The sequence below is a fragment of the Cryptomeria japonica genome, chromosome 3 (assembly GCF_030272615.1).
Source record: "Cryptomeria japonica chromosome 3, Sugi_1.0, whole genome shotgun sequence".
NCBI classification, from domain to species: Eukaryota; Viridiplantae; Streptophyta; class Pinopsida; order Cupressales; family Cupressaceae; genus Cryptomeria; species Cryptomeria japonica.
In genome coordinates, this window is record NC_081407.1 from 614,992,039 (window position 1) to 615,011,379 (window position 19,341).

Consider the following 19,341-nt stretch of genomic DNA (forward strand, 5'->3'; position numbering starts at 1 on the left):
ACCATTTTTGGACAGGAACTACCATCATGATCATCAATTAGGTGGAACATGCACATGTTACCTGTAGGTGGTGGAGCTTCAATTGCTAATCTCTCTTGAGTCAGAGGCAATTGTAAGGTTTTGTTCCTAGTTACCATAGACTGATTAGTAATTCTTCTTGGAACATCTTGATAAGGTTGCGAGTAGGAAGTATTGGCCTTTGGTAATTGTCTTTTGAGATTTTTGACATCATTCATTTATCTTTGTATTACAGGGTCAGAGGAGGTTGAGGATTCTGCACTAGAAACCTAAACTTCTCTTTTCCATTTCTCGACAGCAATTAGGTCATCTTCTAGTTCAACAAATAGTGTTTTGACATCCGCCAAAGTTGCTACCCTTTGTCTATGAATTAAGAAGATTATTTATGAGGGCATGGAATTAATGAAGAAACATTTTAGGTTATCATCTGAAGGCTTTTTATTTGCCCAAATTTTATAGATAATTTTATCAAACTTAGCCACACAATCTCTCATAGATTCAAGGATTTCTTTCTTTAATTGGGCCAACTAGGCTAAAAGGGAATGTTCATCTTCAACCACCTTAAATATAGCCTCAAACCTAGTTTTCAAATCTTTCCAGTTTGTAATCACACCATTTGGCAGATGGTAGAACCATTTCACTGCTACCTCAGTTAATGTTTGCACAAACAATCTCACTACCACATCTTCATGCTGGATGGATAATATACCACATGCAATATTAAATGCATTTAAATGCTAATTCATTGAGACCTTCCCATCACCACTGAACTTGGGAAAATGATCCCTCACTCCTTTAGGTAAAGCATTCAAATTAGCACCAAAATTTAGCGGTCCCACTACAAGTCCCGCATGATTATTAGCAACCATCAGAAGAATGATATTGAGAGGTGTGGGATTGATTACACTAGGTAAAGAAACACCATCTAGTATTAGGGCTTCACAAATGGGAGATACATGTAATGGAGAAGAGGGGGAAGGAGGTCTACTTTTGGCTTGTCTTCTAGGTGTAAAGGAAAATTGAAAGTTTAGATTTTGCAACTCCTCGAAGACTGGATCAACTTCTCCCTCATGCCTCTGGGACCTAGTGTATCTTCTTGGCTCCAATCTATTCACATTTCATAATTTTTGTAAAGAAGAAAAAAACATAATAATTCACAAGACAACCCTAAATATCTTGTGATCAGGCAACCAATCTTGATATTGAACTCCCCAATAGAGTCGCCAAAAATCTGTTGGTTAACAAATTCTTCCCTTCTCTAATTTTGTAGTAAATGACTCATGTATGCCCTCATTGAAAAGAAAAAGAAACCAACAGTTGGGTGGACCGATTATTCGTTAACCCTCTGCATAAGGGTACAACTCCCCGTATCATGTTGAATGAAATTTTAAACACAAAACAAAATAATGATTTCACTTTTTACTTGAAAGAAAGAAAGGAATTTCACATTCATTCGTCAACACAATATGAATGCAATTAAAAGATGAATACTTGTATATTGTCATGCCCAAACTTTTAGGCACGAACGAGATAATTTTTTTTGTTAAATAACAACCTAATAACATTAAATTTGCTAAAATGAAACACACTAACATGTTTTGTCTTAACTATGTTCTGAGTTAACTCTAACCACTAACTCAAGTAAGCGAAAATAATTTAAAATTAAATTACAGAATACTAAAAGAATTATTTACTATCTCATCTATTTTAATCAATAAATTAACTTAGTCATAACTCACTAAAATTAATTGACGAAGAGAATATTAATCTCCAATAATCATTTATTGCTTTTAGGAACTAATTAAATTAGTCCTAGCACTTAGATGTATTAATGCCTAAATTTTATTTTAACAATAATTAAAATGTAGTTAACTAATTCGACTAAAGGGTCAATTAAATTCATAAGGAAAATTTTCCTATAAAGTTTAATCTCAAAACCCTATATCTAGGTGGACTAAAAATATTCCCTATAGTCAAATAACTTACAAACATAATAAATTTCCTAAATGATTAACTCCTATCAAATTTAAAATTTAAGACTTCATATTTAAATGTTTATTTAACATATATAAAATATGAATGTTAAATAAACTAATTAAATTAAAGTCAAATTTATACATCCATAATTTAAAACTATATATATATATACCTATCAAACACTATATAATTATATGTGAGGATATTCCCCACTTTTTTTTTTTTTTTAAACATACATTATTATCCAGTTACCCAAGAACCCTAATTTTATTATTATAAAAATGTCCTTCTATTTTTTTTAAAACCTCATTACTTGCCCTAACCCCAAATCTGGGTTAGGGCATTTTTATTTTTTTTTGTTTTCATTAAGTTGCAGGGCCGAACGATGGAGAATGGTAGAGGGTGGCTGAGGGTTTTCATGGGGGAGCTCCCTGCAGGGATGACCACTATCAAGCCTGCGGGTCGCGGCCCACAGAGGTGACCTAGGCCGCCACTGTGGGACGCGACCCGCAGCTCGACATCGTCGCCGCTATGAGGCACTGCCCAGAGGGGGGGCCGAAGCCTCCCCACTGTGGGTTGTGGCCCACAGTGGTGGCCATGGCCGTCGCTGGGGGTCGCTGCCCATAGTGCGGAGGGGGCTGCCTAGCGAGGACTCGTAGGGCCGAGGCTCCCCTTTTCTCATGCATATATTTCTTTTATATATATGTATATATATATATATATATATATATATATATATATATATATATATATATATATATATATATATATAAGATGCTTTTGGAAAAACCCAAGCTAACTCTACTATGCAAAAATAAAGGTATTATTTTTTTTTTGAAACATTTTAAACAGATTGATTAAAGTATTCTGATTTAAATCCATGTATTTTTATTTTATTTTAAATACCATAAATCAGAGATAACCTATCTGACTTTAGATTTATTTTCTGCAAATAAATGATTTATAGAATCCAATAAATTTAAACAACAACTATATAAATATGATGTTATTTAAATTAAATAGACTATTTAAATCTAGATTTTAATTTTTGTAATAAGTAAATGATAGAATGAAATAAATTTAAACATCAACTATATAGAAGTGATATTATTTAAATTTAACCTTAGAGATATGCATAAGGAAATAAACTAATCTTTTATTTTTAGAAGTCACATGCAAATTTAAACTTTCATTTTCAAAATACCATGTATACAATCAACATTATTTCAAGATCAATACATAACTTAAACTTAAACATAAATAATTCTTTTTGCAACAAAATAATACTTAATAAAAAGAATAATGTATTTCCTTAAAGTATATTTAATTTACAATATAGTCAACCTTACAAATTGATCTCTCATTTCTAGCAAATGAGGACTTTAAATCAAATAGATACATTTCCTTTTCAAAGTAATTACAACATATAGTTTCCCTCTCACATTGCTGCAACTTAAAATATAAAATACTCCATTTCCAAATCTTTTTCTACAACTAAATAAATCCAGCAACTTCTACTTGTCCTTTCTTTTCTTCCAAACAACCTGCAAGTAAAACATAGGCTATGACCATGGAGTGCTCACCTCCCAGCCTAGGCTTACTAGAAGCCACCCCCGAGCTTGGAGAACCAAGCCCAAGATAGGTTACAGACATGCAAACACAACAAGCAAGGGAAAAACATATAGCAAACACTTTCCCAACCAAGGCTACACTTCATCACAACATGTGATGATTTCACAAGGGTGGTAGTGGACCAAGTACCCTGAGGAGACTGCAAGAATGGTAGAACATAATTCCACCTCATGGAAAACAAGTTACTTCATAAAATCATAAACCCCACATTCCTTATGCCCCCCCACAAGGAAATCATGCCATAATTTCTCCCCTTATGACCCCCAAATGCACAAATCAAGCCATCCAGCAAGGGTCACAAATACACCCCTTGAGTTCACTCTCATAAAGAGAGTCTCTCACTTGAGGGCTGTCAAACTTCTACGACCTGCAAGACCATTCCACTCTCCCAAGAGTAGAAGGTCTTCGTTACTCCCAAAACATAAAAAATGCACACAAGCAAATAAAAGACATGTCACAAGGTAATTTTCACAACAGAAAATGCAAGAAAACCATTTTTACATACAAACTAACTTTCCAACACAAACATGCAACATGGAAGAAACACAAGGAGAAGAAAAACCAACCTTCAATCTGCCCAATGGTATACTAGAACTAGTTTGAGGATGAGAAACCCAAATCCACAAATCTTCCTTCCACACTTAGCCAAAATTTCCCATCCAAAAACCCAAACTTTTCACAATGCATAGTCTCCAAAAATGGAGAGTGGGTGATTACTGATGGCAATGGGAATGGGATAGACTAGCCTAGTCTATGCTCCTTGATCCTCTCCTTGGATCACCAGGTGTTTCTACCACACCCTAGGGTCTCTAGGACTTCCCTTTCTTGTGGAATTCCCTAACCTTGCCCAATCCACCCACCAACAATCTGTGATTTTCCTCCCTAAGTCACATCTATTCTCAACCATCAAAAACCCTCACATATGCTAATAAGGGTTTAGCTCCTTCTTCACCTTCTTAGGTCCTAGCAAGGTTAGGATTGGTCTCTAACATGGTTATCCATCCATTCATGGACCCCCAAGAGGTTTAACCTTCCAATTCCTTACCAATCTCACTATTTTTCTTTTTTCCTACAAAATAGGGCTACAAGGAATGTGCCCAATTAGGACTCCAATCCGGACTTCTAGGGCTCCCTCTTGCAAATGATGCACATACTTGTGAAACTTCCCAAAAGGACTACTAATCATTTGGAAAGGGCTCAAATATTTTTCTGGTTTTGGGCCTCCAAGTGTCTGTACACTACCCTAGGTGAATTTTGGGATTTTTTGAGGGATTTTACAAGGGTTTTAAGGCCTACCTGGGTCACAGTGATGGTTTATTGACTTTTCCACCTTATATAGATTGATGGAAGCTCCTCCTTCTCTCTAATGGTGCTTCACACATCCCTCTACACCTCCTCCTAAGGGTGCCTCCCTCCTTGTCCTACCTTTCTCTCATGGACCTCTGCAACTTCAATCCTTCCTAGCTAGGCACAGTCTAGTCTCGCCTAGGAGTGGGTCTTTGAAAGACTTCCCTACATCTTCAAGGGCCCTTCTTTCTTTGAAGTAATGTATAGGGTCTATACTCCTATTCCCCATAGTTTCATGGTGGTTCTACAATGGGGATAGGAGTTATCATTCCATTTCACAAAATAATCCAAAACTAGACAGTGATAGAGTACTTCACAAAAATAATTACAAACAAACAAAAACCTACACAAGAACCTACCCTAAGTGCTCAAAATGAAAGTATAAATACAATGCAATATTCACAACACCATTTAGTTCATAAAACAATCCATTATCAACCTGTTAATGCTTCATTTGTGCGGACTGGCAACAAAAACCCAATCACAGTCAGGGTCTTTTACTCTTGGCTGTACAATCTGACATCCAACCCATCATTTTAGGGTTTGCAACTATATATAGTATCCTTTTCTTGGTCTGTGTGCCCAAATTAGGGTTTTCCATGCTAAGCTAATGTTTTTGACCTATTAGGTGGAAAAGTTGCTTGACAACTTTGAAAAGTTGTCATGTAACTTTTTGCAACTTTTGAGCAACTTTTCCAAAGTTGCTTTTCTTAACTCCTAGGCCTACATTGGGTTATCCTATGGACACCACCATGCTAAAAGGACCCCAAACTCATCAATGGCACACATAACCTCTCCTCCACAAGAAATGAGAACCTAGGAACTAGATTGGGACCTAATTAAGACTAATGAGCTCATGGCTCTTATTACATTTACAATGGCTTCTTAAAGAAGCAAAACACCAACAAAAACCAAAAAGAGGAAGACCTTAGAAGGGTTCTCTTGCACCAATCACCCACAAAATCACTTATTCTTTCCTAAGAAGACCTCAATGAGAGTTCTCACAAGTTTCTAAAATTGAAAAAGGAAAAAGTTAGAAAAAGATCAAAAGGGATCTCTCATCAAAAGGAAGGTTATCTAACCTAGATGGCACCTTCTAATTTTGAATTTTCGCACATCTTAGAAAATCTACTTTTTGAGATGACTAAATAGTCACATGGAAGTAGACACATGCCTAAAAACACTCCTAACTCATAGGTATACCGTATGGGTTTTAGGAAACACCTTTAAACTACCCCTAGGAGTCCATTTGACCCCTTATAAACCCATATGAAGTTTATTTTTGGGTCAAACTTGAGTTAACCACTCCAAAGACTCTCTACCCAAGGAAAGTTTAGAGCCAAATTCAAATGTTTGAAAAAGCTATAGTTAAACAACTCCTTTCAAGAGACAAGTCAAAATTCAAGACATAAATCAATAAATGTTTCAAGTGACACAATAAAATACATTACAAAATTACACTTGGAAATTGTCTCTTATTGGATTTAAATAAATCAATAATAAAATTTAACACACATGCATCATTCACTATTACAAATAAAATACGATACATACTGGGTGTTGTCTCTCCAAATAGACAACCCCTGGCTTTACGAACATACATAGGTCTAGGTTTGGTTCTCCATAATATTTCCATGGTCACATGGATAATTTTTCCTGCACATCTCAATTACACATTAGTACTTCCAAATAACCTCATATAATATTTAAACACATGAATAAGAATACACGTCAAATACTCTGCATACAAATGATATTAAAGAAAATCAATATATCTTGTATCAAAATAAATCCACATAAGCAATTATCATAATCCTCATAATTTTGATCCATACATAAACATGCATCCTATTTCTATCATCATAGTAAAGTCCTACAATTCCAATAATGACATACATCATCACAAAGTAATTCTATTCTAGAATCATATAGAGTTCTATATCTATAATGCATAGAAATGAAGCATCAATATATATCAATATTGTCCAAATCATGAAATCATATAAGTTCCAAATCCATAATGTATAAAAATAAAGGATCCATAATAGTCTCAACATGAAAAATATTGAAATGCTAGGATGAGTCAGGGTAGGGTCTCACACCCTCCCCCTCTAGGCATGAACTTCCTCCTAGAGTTCATCAAAAAGATGGGGGTACTGTGATCTCATACGTGTTGCGTCCTTCCATGAAATCATAACGTGATCATAGCAATCCCACTAGACTCTAACCTGGTCCAGCTCTCGACCTCGAAGGGCCAGCATTCGGCATGCCAAAATGCGAATGGGCTCCAAAGCTAGCTGCTCATCTGACTCCACCTGCAAGGCATCCCAATCTAAAATATGAGACTCATCATAGATATACTTCCTCAAAACTGATACATGAAACACATTGTGGATGCATGACAGGCTAGGTGGAAATGCTAAATGATAGGCAACTAGTCCTATCCTCTCAAGGATCTCAAATGGTCCTACAAAGAGAGGTGCAAGCTTAGAACCCTTTCCATAATGGATTGGACTCTTATGCGGTCGCACTCTCAAAAAGACTCTATCTCCAACCAAGTAGCTACGATCTATCCTCTTCGCATCTGCATACTTCTTCTATCTATCTTGTGCCTCTCTAAGATGTTGTCTAATCAAATCCACTTGCTGCTCCATATCTCAAACTATCTCAGGACCAATAGTAACTTTGTCCTCTATGCGGTCCCAACTCAACGGTGTCCTGCAAGGCCTGCCGTATAATGCCTGATAGGGTGGAATCCCCAATGAGGTGTGATGCCCATTGTTATAGGCAAACTCCACTAAGGGAAGGTACTCTTCCCATCTGGTCTGATGATCCATGACGTACATGTGAAGCATATCCTCTAACACTTGGTTAACCCTCTTTGTTTGACCATCTGTTTTCGGATGATAGGCTGTATTGAAGTTGAGCTTAGTGCCCATAGCTAACTATAATTCCTTCCAAAAGAGAGAAGTGAAGAGGGAATCCCTGTAAGAAATAATCTTGCATGGAATTCCATGAAGTCTAATAATGTCTTGCAAGAACACCTGTGCTACCACTGGTGCTGGGAAGGTAGTCCAAACTGGTGAAAAGTGGGCCACTTTGGTCAACTTGTCAACTATCACCAAGATGGCATCATGGCAATGATATGATATAGGAAGACCAATGATGAAATCCATGGATATAGTATCCCACTTCCATTCTAGTATAGCATGAGACTGGAGCAACCCACCTAGATGGTGATGCTTTGCCTTGACTCTCTAACACTTGAGGCATCGGGCTACGAACTTAGCAATGAGCTACCCCATTCCTAGCCAATGATATAACTGTCTCAAGTCAGCATGCATCTTCTTCACTTCGGGATATGCTGCATAAGGATCTCTATGACCCTCCATGACAATGAACTCTTGTAATCCCCGAGAAGAAGGTACATAGATGCACCCTCTATGGCATAATAGTCCATCAGACTCTAAAGAATAATCCACATATTTCCCTTCCAGAGTATCCTGAGATCATATCACCTGACAAACCTCTAAATACCATCCATCCTTTAGCAACTACTACAATATCCAATCTCTCAAATCTGTACCCATAGATATAGTGTATACCTCATGACATCTCCTACTCAAGGCATCCGTGACTATGTTTTCTTTCCCTTTCATGTAGTGAATGTCAAAATCATACTCGCACAAGAACTCCATCCATCTCCTCTAACGTGCATTAAGGTTTGGCTGAGTGAATATGTACTGAAGGCTCTGATGGTCTGAATGAAGCTCAAAATTATGACCCAAAAGGAAGTGTCTCCACCTCACAAGTGCATGCACTACTGCTGCAAGCTCAAGGTCATGAGTAGGGTAGTTAATCTCATGAGTCTTAAGTTTCCTAGACTCAAAAGCTATAGCCCTACCATCCTGCATAATGACTCCTCCTAAACCCTCTAGGGAAGCATCTATGCAAACCATCAAGTCAGCTAAGGGATCTAGTACTACAAGGATAGGTGTGCTAGTAAGTGCCTTTTTGAGTTCCTAAAAGGCCCTCTCACACTTCTCTGTCCACTCAAATTTCTTCCCTTTACGCTAAAGAGAAGTAATAGGATGTGCGACTCTAGAGAATCCCTCAACAAAGCGTCAGTAATAACCTGCTAAGCCCATGAAGCTCCTGACCTCTGTCACATTGGTTGGCATTGGCCAATCCATAATAGCTCTGATCTTTGATGGGTCAACTAAGATCCCATCACTAAAAATAATGTGCCCAAGGTACTTGACCTTTGAATGAAAGAAAGCACACTTTGACAAACTGCCAAACAAGTGATTGTCCCTCAAACACTACAAAACCTACCTCAGGTGCTCCTCATGCTCCTTCTCATTCTGAGAATATATCAATATGTCATCGAGAAACACAATCAAAAAGTAGTCAAGAAATGTGCAGAATACCCCATTCATGAGGCTCATGAAAATAGCTGGAGCATTCAAAAGACCGAATGGAACCACGGTGAACTCATAGTGGCCATATCTAGTGCAAAATGCAGTCTTGTGGATATCAATTTCCACTATTCTCAACTGATGGTATCCTGACTTTACATCAATTTTGGAAAATACTTTGGCACCCTAAAGTTGGTTGAATAAATCATCAATCCTAGGTAAGGGATATCGGTTCTTGATGGTTACTTTGTTCAATTGATGATAATCCATGCATAACCGAAGAGATCTGTCCTTCTTCTTCATGAAGATGACTGGTGCACCCCATAGGGATATGCTAGGACATATGTGACCCTTCTCTAGGAGTTCCTCAAGCTGCATCTTGAGCTCATTAAGCTCATTTGTGGTCATCCTATAAGGTGCTCTTGAAACTAGCACAACTCCTAGTACAAGGTCTATATGGAAGTCAATCTCTCTACGGGGCGGCATTCCAGGTAGCTCTGAAGGAAACACATCTGAATATCCCTTAAGGATAGGATGGTCATCAATCGATGTTTCCTTTTCATTCTCTTCCCCTCTATCACTAATGGTGATGGAAAATAATTGACATCCCTTTCGTATGCTCCGCTTAAGCTGCATTGCGGAAATCATACAAAGAGACACGGGTCTCTGAATCCTAGTGATTACTATGGGCGAACCCTAATCATCCTCACACTCGATCTCTTTCTGACGGTAATCCATCTTGGCTCTGTGGGAAAAAAGCCAATCCATTCCAAGTATGATGTCATAGGATCCAAGTGGTGTAACTCTAAGGTCTACTAAGGTGGTGGTATTGCCAATCTGAAGCTGACATACCCTAACCTCTGATTCCACTGACACTCTAGCCCCTGAAGCTAACTCCACTTCCCAACTGACACCTTGTCTAGTTGCCACTAGTCCACAACGCTCCACAACCAATGGAGATATAAAGGATTCAGTAGCTCCTAAATCAAATAATATAGATACACTATTACCTCTGATCATACCTGCAGCCTCAATGACTGTGGCCTGGTGCTCTTCCTGACGGTTGTCAACCCTTGCGAAGACTCTATGGAACCTACCCATATCTCCAATTGTAGGCTCTAATGTTGCCATCCTCTGATTCCCTACCATCTGACCCTGAGGACACTCTCTCACCATGTGCCCCATGGCTCCACATATGAAACAAGCACCACGTGCCTAAAACTGAATGCCCTGAGGCCTAGAGAAAGACTATCCCCCTATCCTGCTAGAACCACTATACCCACCCCTGGAGGACTGTTGAGTCCTTGCTGGAGGTGTGTGAGGAACCTAAGATCGCTGATCTCGCCCCTAACCCTGAGACTACCACTGCTTGGGCTTTGTGCCCTATTGACTTTGCGGAGGCCTCTGCCTCTGGTTCTACGATGACTTTTGCGAAGGAGGGGGTTTGAAGAACCCCGATGCATGTTTGTTATTACCTTTCCAATGGGGTTTCTGAAACCTGTATGTCTAGGGTATAGGGTTTTAGTTCTGGAACTGATCCCTTGTATCCTATGGCCTCACCTGAATCTCCTCTGCTATCAAAGCCTTCTCCATGGCAACCTGAAGGCTCTCTAGAGCAGACATCCTCATTGGTCCTGCTATGCTAGCATTCAGCCCTCTGATAAAATGATTGACAAGAAGCTTCTCATCTTTCAGGTAGTCCACGTATGGCAAGAGCTTGAAGAACTTGCTCTCATATTGGGTCACTAAGAGACCTTTTTGCTAGAGGTCAAGGAACTTGTCTATCCTATTTTGTCTGTAATGCTCTGACAAGTACCTCTCCCTGACCCTCTCTGTAAAAATCTCCCATGTGAGAGTATCAACAACTAAACCACACTTGTATTCCTCCTATCTCCACCATGTGGAGGTCATTGCTCTCAATAGATGGACTGCTACACGTGCCTTTAGGTTTCTCTCGTAAAAGCACAATGCAAAGCACCTATCTAGGCTCAAAAGCCAAGCCTTAGCTTCTACCCCATTGGTAGATCCCCTAAAAGATGGTGGCTGGAGGCGCATAACCTCTCTGATTAGATCCCCTAGATCCCAACGTGATCTCTCATAATACACTGGCTCTTCCATTAGAGGTGGTCCTGGTAGGTGAACGGACTCTTGCTCATGCCCAGCCTAACTCTCTACGAGATTAGGATGTGGACTCCTACTCTATTCCCTATCTGCCATTCTATGGCTCCTTGAGATCTGATTTTCAACATGATGATCCTCTACTAGAAGCCTTTCCTGGAGTATCCCTATTAGGTTCTAGAGTTCTTCTAAGATGTCTCAGTTTAGGTCAACTGGCCATTCGGGAGGAGCCTCTGGGTTCCTTTCCGGAACTAATTCCTCCCTATCGACCTCTTCGCATGCTATACTTTCACGCCTAGGACCTCTACCACATTTGTGAGCTTGTCGTGTAGTTGGAGGCATCCTAATGAAAAATAAAATAAAATGAAATAATAAATAAAAAATTTTCAGAGAAATATTTAATTAATTAAAATTAAATATAATAAAATAAAATTAATTGATTGACTAATTAAAGCGAAACATAATGGAGAAAGGTTCCTAGTGTTGGAAACCTTGCTCTGATACCAAAATGTCATGCCCAAACTTTTAGGCACGAACGGGATAATTTTTTTTTTTAAATAACAATCTAATAACATTAAATTTGCTAAAACAAAACGCACTAACATGTTTTGTCTTAACTATGTTCTGAGTTAACTCTAACCACTAACTCAAGTAAGTGAAAATAATTTAAAATTAAATTGCAGAATACTAGAAGAATTATTTATTATCTCATCTATTTTAATCAATGAATTAACTTAGTCATAACTCACTAAAATTAATTGACGAAGAGAATATTAATCTCCAATAATCATTAATTGCTTTTAGGAACTAATTAAATTAGTCCTAGCACTTAGATGTATTAATGCCTAAATTTTATTTTAACAATAATTAAAATGTAGTTAACTAATTCGACTAAAGGGTCAATTAAATTCATAATGAAATTTGTCCTATAAAGTTTAATCTCAAAACCCTATATCTAGGTGGACTAAAAATATTCCCTATAGTCAAATAACTTACAAACATAATAAATTTCCTAAATGATTAACTCCTATCAAATTTAAAATTTAAGACTTCATATTTAAATATTTATTTAACATATATAAAATATGAATGTTAAATAAACTAATTAAATCAAAGTCAAATTTATACATCCGTAATTTAAAACTATATAATTATATGTGAGGATATTCCCCTCCCCTTTTTTTTTAAAAACATACATTATTATCCAATTACCCAAGAACCCTAATTTTATTATTATAAAAATGCCCTTCTACTTTTTAAAAAACCTCATTACTTGCCCTACCCCAAATTCTGGGTTAGGGCTTTCATTTTATTTTTTTGTTTTCATTTAGTTGCAGGGTCAAACAATGGAGAATGGCGGAGGGCAGCTGAGGGTTTTCATGGGGGAGCTCCCCGCAGGGATGGCCATTGCCCAGCCTGCGGGTCATGGCCCATAGAGGCGGCCTAGGCCGCCACTATGGAACATGGCCCGCAGCCTAGTAACATCGCCGCTGTGAGGCGCCATGTTGGTATTTTGGTATGGTTTTGTCATTGATATCAACACCTACTAAAACACTAGCACTTTGGAGATCCAGCAGCATTCATCGGCAAGCTAGTAACTATTGCACAGTTACTGGTATTTGGTACACCGATAAGGTATAATGATCAGTGACACCTGGAATGGCATGGAAGACACATGGTTATGTCGAAGACATCATCTGGACATCTTGTCCTGGAGTTTTGTTCATTGGTATATTCATAGTTGCATATTTGTTGTTACTGGCAAATAGGTCTAGGGTTACACTGGTAGGTTTATCTTTTCTAGATCAACATGGCACGCTATGGAGATGATTAATTATTGTTGTAAATGCATTGAGCTGACATGTTCAATCAGTTAATGCATCGGATATTATATTGTTTGTAAAATATTTTTATTGTAATATCTTGTAGAGTCGACCTACTAAAATTGGTCTTAGGTTATGGTATAAATGTAAGATCTTATTTGTAAGATCAAATGTGGAATGCAAAAAAGGATTGTGTGAAGGTATATGCGAGATTAAGTAGAGCTATACATGCAGACATCATTTGAAGATTGAAGGAGGGTTTTAGTGGAACCATATTAGCATTACACTAGTACTGAATCCATCATATGAAGATGCTATTTTGTGCAGTACATTCTTATTGGATTTAACCATCCAACTGTAGTTAGTGTGACTCCCATTTTGTGATTGAGCAGTGAGCTCTAAGTTGTTGGCCTTTCTGCATGTGCAGACCCCATTTATGTACACTTACTATCTGTAGTAGTATCATCTAATTGTGGGTAAGGTTTCCCACCATGGGTTTTCCCCTTACAGGGTTTCCATGTACAAATATTGGTGATATGTGTTGTGGATGACTTTGTGTTTATGTTTCATGCACTAATCCTTACCGATATAGCAATTAACTATTATAACTGTCTACCAACATACTTAACTGATTTACCGGTATTAAGCATGAAGTTGGTTAAATTGTTTTTGGTTTAAATTTATTTGACAACTGATTCACCCCCCCCTCTCAGTTGTCTCTGGGACCTAACAATTGGTATCAGAGTTTAGTCCTCTTTTGCAGAAGTTTAAAAGCTTGAGGAGATCCAATGTCTACTAATTACTTCAGGAAGGACAATCCTAAAGTTGATGGAACCAACTATGGCATATGGAAGATCAGAATGGAGACACATCTAAATAGCATTTGAAAAGACATCTAGGAAGTTACAAAGAATGGTTATAGTGTTGTTGTACTAGGTCAGCCCAATCCAGCTAACTTGACAAAAGATGAGGAAAATGATTGCAAAGTAAGAGAAGCACTTTTGAGTGCATTATCAGATCAACAAATCATGGGACTATCAGATAGGTCTATTGCTAAAGCTATTTGGGATCATTTGGAAACACTGAATGAAGGAGATTCCATAGTCAAAATTGCAAAACTTGAAAGCTTCTGAATTAGGTATGAACATCTGAAAATGGAAGAAGATGAAAGGATTTCTGTTTTTATGGAAAGAGTAAATGAAATTGGTTTGGGTATTAAATGTTGTGGAGGAACCTTAAGTGAGGATGAAATTGTTTCAAAATTTTTAAGAGGATTGACACTGGCATATAAAATGAAAGTGACTATTATAAATGAGTTAAGAACAATGCCTAATACATCAATTACTAGGGATACATTGATTAGGAAACTTCCATCTTTTGAAATTGAAGAATTTGGTCCTATTGCTACTATAAAGACAGATTTGGCCTTTAAAGCATCAACATCATCTACTCCATCATTTGACAAATCTGATTGGAAAGCCTTTTATGCAAGAGAACTTGAAGAAAGTAGGAAAGAAAATGAAGAAATTGAAGAACTTGAAGCACTATTTACAAGGAAAATGCCTAAAGGTCCAGTTGGAAGTAAGTATGAAGGTAAAGCACCCTTTAAATGTTTTAACTGCAATAAGATTGGTCATATGGATTCAAGATGCCCTGATAGACATGCTAGACTAAGAGAAGAAGCTAGAAGAACATACTAGCCTAACCCTGAATATCAGAGATACAGATTTAAGGAGAATAAAGACAAATCTTGTTACATTGATAATGAATGTGTGACTGATGATTCTGATGAGGATCCGGTAGACAATGGATGGGTTTTTATTGCTATAACAGAAGATCAACTGGTACCTACTTCTCAACCAATAGTACAGGCCCTGGTAGCTAAAGTTGAAGTAAAGGATGAATGGATCATTGATTCAGGATGCTTACATCATATGATAAGAGACAAAGGTGAATTCTTGAACTTTTAAGAATACAATGGAGGTTTAGTGAGATTTGGAGATGACAAAGCTTGTTCAATCAAAGGTAAGGGTTCAATATCTCTTGATGGTAAGAATAACACTAACATAATCTACTATGTTGAAGGATTAAAGCATAATCTTTTGAGTGTTGGTCAATTAGTTGAGAAAGGATTTCAGTTACAATTTAAAAATGGAAAATGCAAAATCATGAACAAAACTAGTTTGGAAATTGCAACCGGTAATCAGACTAGAGGTAATATCTTTCATTTGAATAATAATGAAAAGACATGCTTAATTGCACATATAGATGAAATTTGGTTATGGCATAAGAGACTCTATCATGTAAACTTTTATTGCTTGGTAAAGATTAGTACTACTAAGGTAGTTAGCGATTTACCTAAAATTGTCAAACCTTAGAATACAGTATGTAAGGAATGTCAATTTGGAAACCAAGTTAGAGCTAGTTTCAAAAGTATTCTAGAAAAATCAAATAATTCTCTTGATTTGATTCACACTAAATTATGTGGTCCAACTAGAACTAAAAGCTTACAAGGTGATAGATATTTCATGCTAATCATTGATGACTATTCTAGAATGTGTTAGGTTACTTTTCTCAGAGAAAAATCAGAAGCACTTGGAAAGTTCAAACTATTCAAAGCATTGGTTGAAAATGAAACCGGTAAGAAAATCAAATGTTTAAGATCATATCAAGGAGGTGAATTTACATCTAAGGAATTTAATACATTTTGTGAAGTGAATGGAATCAGAAGACAGCTATCAGCACCTCAGACACCACAGCAGAATGGAGTTGTTGAAAGGAAAAATAGAACTATCTTGGATGCAGCAAGAAGTATGTTATCAGAAGCAAACCTACCACATGTGTATTGGAGAGAATCAGTCAGCATAGCAGTCTATACATTTAACAAAGTTCACATCAAAGGTGAAATCGGTAAGACCCCTCATGAACTATGGTTTGGTAATACTCCTACTCTTAAGTATTTCAGAATTTTTGGAAGTAAATGTTATATCAGAAGAGATGAGTATATTGGAAAATTTGATCCTAGAAGTGATGAAGGAATATTTCTTGGTTATTCATCTAAGAGCAAAGCATATAGATGTTTTAACAAGAGATTGCAGAAAATTGTTGAGAGTACAAATGTAGAGATTGACGAACAATTCAGAGGAACTTCAAGGTATATAGACTCTGAACTAACAACATAAATTTTGACAAATGAACCTACTCTAAATCCACCAGTAAAAAATGAAGATCCAGTTACCTTGGTATCATCTAAGGATTCCACAGTAATTGAGGAACAACAACAAACTAAGACACCCCAGTATGTAAGACTGAATCATTCTGAAGAACAGATAATTGGAAACAAGTTTAAAGGAGTTATGACAAGAGGAAGATTGGCAAATGAAGAAGTATGTCTTATTTCTCAAATTGAACCATCATCTGTTAATGAGGCATGTGAAGATAAATTTTGGATTAAAGCTATGGAAGAAGAATTAGAACAAATTGAGAAAAACAACACTTGGACATTAGTTCCCTGGCCTAAAGATAAAAATGTAATTGGAACTAAATGGGTATTTAGAAACAAACTTAATGAAGATGGTAAGGTTATCAGAAATAAAGAAAGACTAGTGTGTAAGGGATATTCTCAGAAAGAAGGAGTTGATTACAATGAAACCTTTGCACTGGTAGCTAGAATTGAGGGAGTCAGATTATTTTTGGCTTTTGCAGCACACAAGAACTACAAAGTTTATCAAATGGATATTAAATGTGCACTTTTGAATGGAGATCTTGAAGAGGAAGTATACATTGAACAACCTGATGGATTTTCTTTGACAGATGACAATGATATGGTTTGCAGGTTAAGAAAAGGTCTATATGGACTAAAACAAGCTCCAAGAGCTTGGTATGCAAGATTGGATAAGTATCTTTTAAAGATTGGGTTTACTAAAGGAAATGTAGATAGCAATTTATATTATAAAGTAACTAATGATGACATCTTGATTATAGAAGTATTTGTTGATGATATAATATTTGGAGGAGAAGATGGATTATGTAAGGAATTTTCTATTAAAATGCAGCAAGAATTTGAAATGTCTATGAATGGAGAAATAAAATTATTTTTAGGATTGCAGATTTCATAGACTAATAAAGGTATATTCTTGAGTCAATCCAAATACTTAAAAGAGTTACTAAATAAATTTGGGATGGAGAACTCTAAACTGGTAAGCACACCTATGACAACAAATGACAAATTATCACAAAGGGATGAATCTACACTTGTTAATCCAACTAGATACAAATCTATGATAGGAGGTTTACTGTATTTGACACAAACCAAACCAGATATTATGAATGCAATATGTATTGTTTCAAGATTTCAAAGTAATCCTAGAGAAAATCATGAATCAACAATAAAAAGGATTTTCCAGTACTTACAAGGCACTATAAATCTTGGATTATGGTATCCTAGAGCTGAAAACTTTGAATTATGTGCATACACAGATGCAAATTGGGTAGGAGATGTGGATGATAGAAAAAGCACCACCGGTAGAGCATTCTTTCTTGGAAATAAACTAGTTTCTTGGTTGAGTAAGAAACAAAGTTGTACATTTTTATCAATAGTAGAATCAGAATATGTTGTAGCAGCAACTAACTGTACACATGTACTATGGCTTAAGAAAATGTTGAAAGACATAAAGGTAAAATGCAAGGAACCTATTACTATCTATTGTGATAACACTGCGGCAATTGATATATCTAAGAATTTGGTATTACATTCTAAAACCAAACATGTTTCTATCAAACTAAATTTTCTAAGGGAAAAAGTTGAAGCAAAGGAGATAAAAATGGTTTTTGTGAATACTAAAGAGCAGATTGTAGATATTTTCACTAAACCTTTGCCTAAGGAGACCTTTGAATATCTCAGAGATCAGCTTGGAGTCATACCACCACCAGTAGAGACTTAGACAGTTGATGATTGTAATCAACTGGTAGAATTAACAAAGAAATCTTTTATTCCGGTCTTTGATGAGGAAGCTACTTCTTAGGGGGAGTAGTTGGTATATTGAATTGATTGGTATTTTGTATATGAACTTGGTTTTATTGTAACTTTGGTATTTGATGTCAAAGGGGGAGAGATATATATGGAAAAACACATTATCTTTATTATCTTTTGGGGAGAGATTGGTATGGAAAAACTTTGGAAAACACATGTTTCTCCCAGGGGGAGAGATTGTTGTTTAGGAGAGATTATTACTTTCTAGTTATAATCATTTTGGAGATTGTTGGTTTTTGGTACTTGGCATTTCTGTATTGGCACTTTGATGGTTTTTCCATCTTATGTTTCCATGAATGCCAAAGGGGGAGATTGTTGGTATTTTGGTATGGTTTTTTCATTGATGTCAACACCTACTAAAACACTAGCACTTTGGAGATCCAACAGCATTCACTGGCAAGCAACTATTGCACAGTTACTAGTATCTGGTACACCGACAAGATATAATGATCACCAACACTTGGAATGACATGGAAGACACATGGTTATGTTGAAGACATCATCTAGACATCTTGTCCTGGAGTTTTGTTCATTGGTATATTCATAGTTGCATATTTGCTGTTACCGGCAAATAGGCCTAGGGTTACACCGACAGGTTTATCTTTTCCAAATCAACATGGCATGCTATGGAGATGATTAATTATTGTTGTAAATGCATTAAGCCGACATGTTCAATCAGTTATTGCATCGGATATTATATTGTTTGTAAAATTTTTTTATTGTAATATCTTGTAGAGCCGACCTACTAAAATTGGTCTTAGGTTATGGTATAAATGTAAGATCTTATTTGTAAGATCAAATGTGGAATGAAAAAAAGGATTGTGTGAAGGTATATGTAAGATTAAGTAGAGCTATACACATAGACATCCTTTAAATATTGAAGGAGGGTTTTTGTGGAAGCATATCAGCATTACATCGGTACTGAATCCAGCATATGAAGATGCTATTTTGTGCAGTAGATTCTTATTGGATTTAA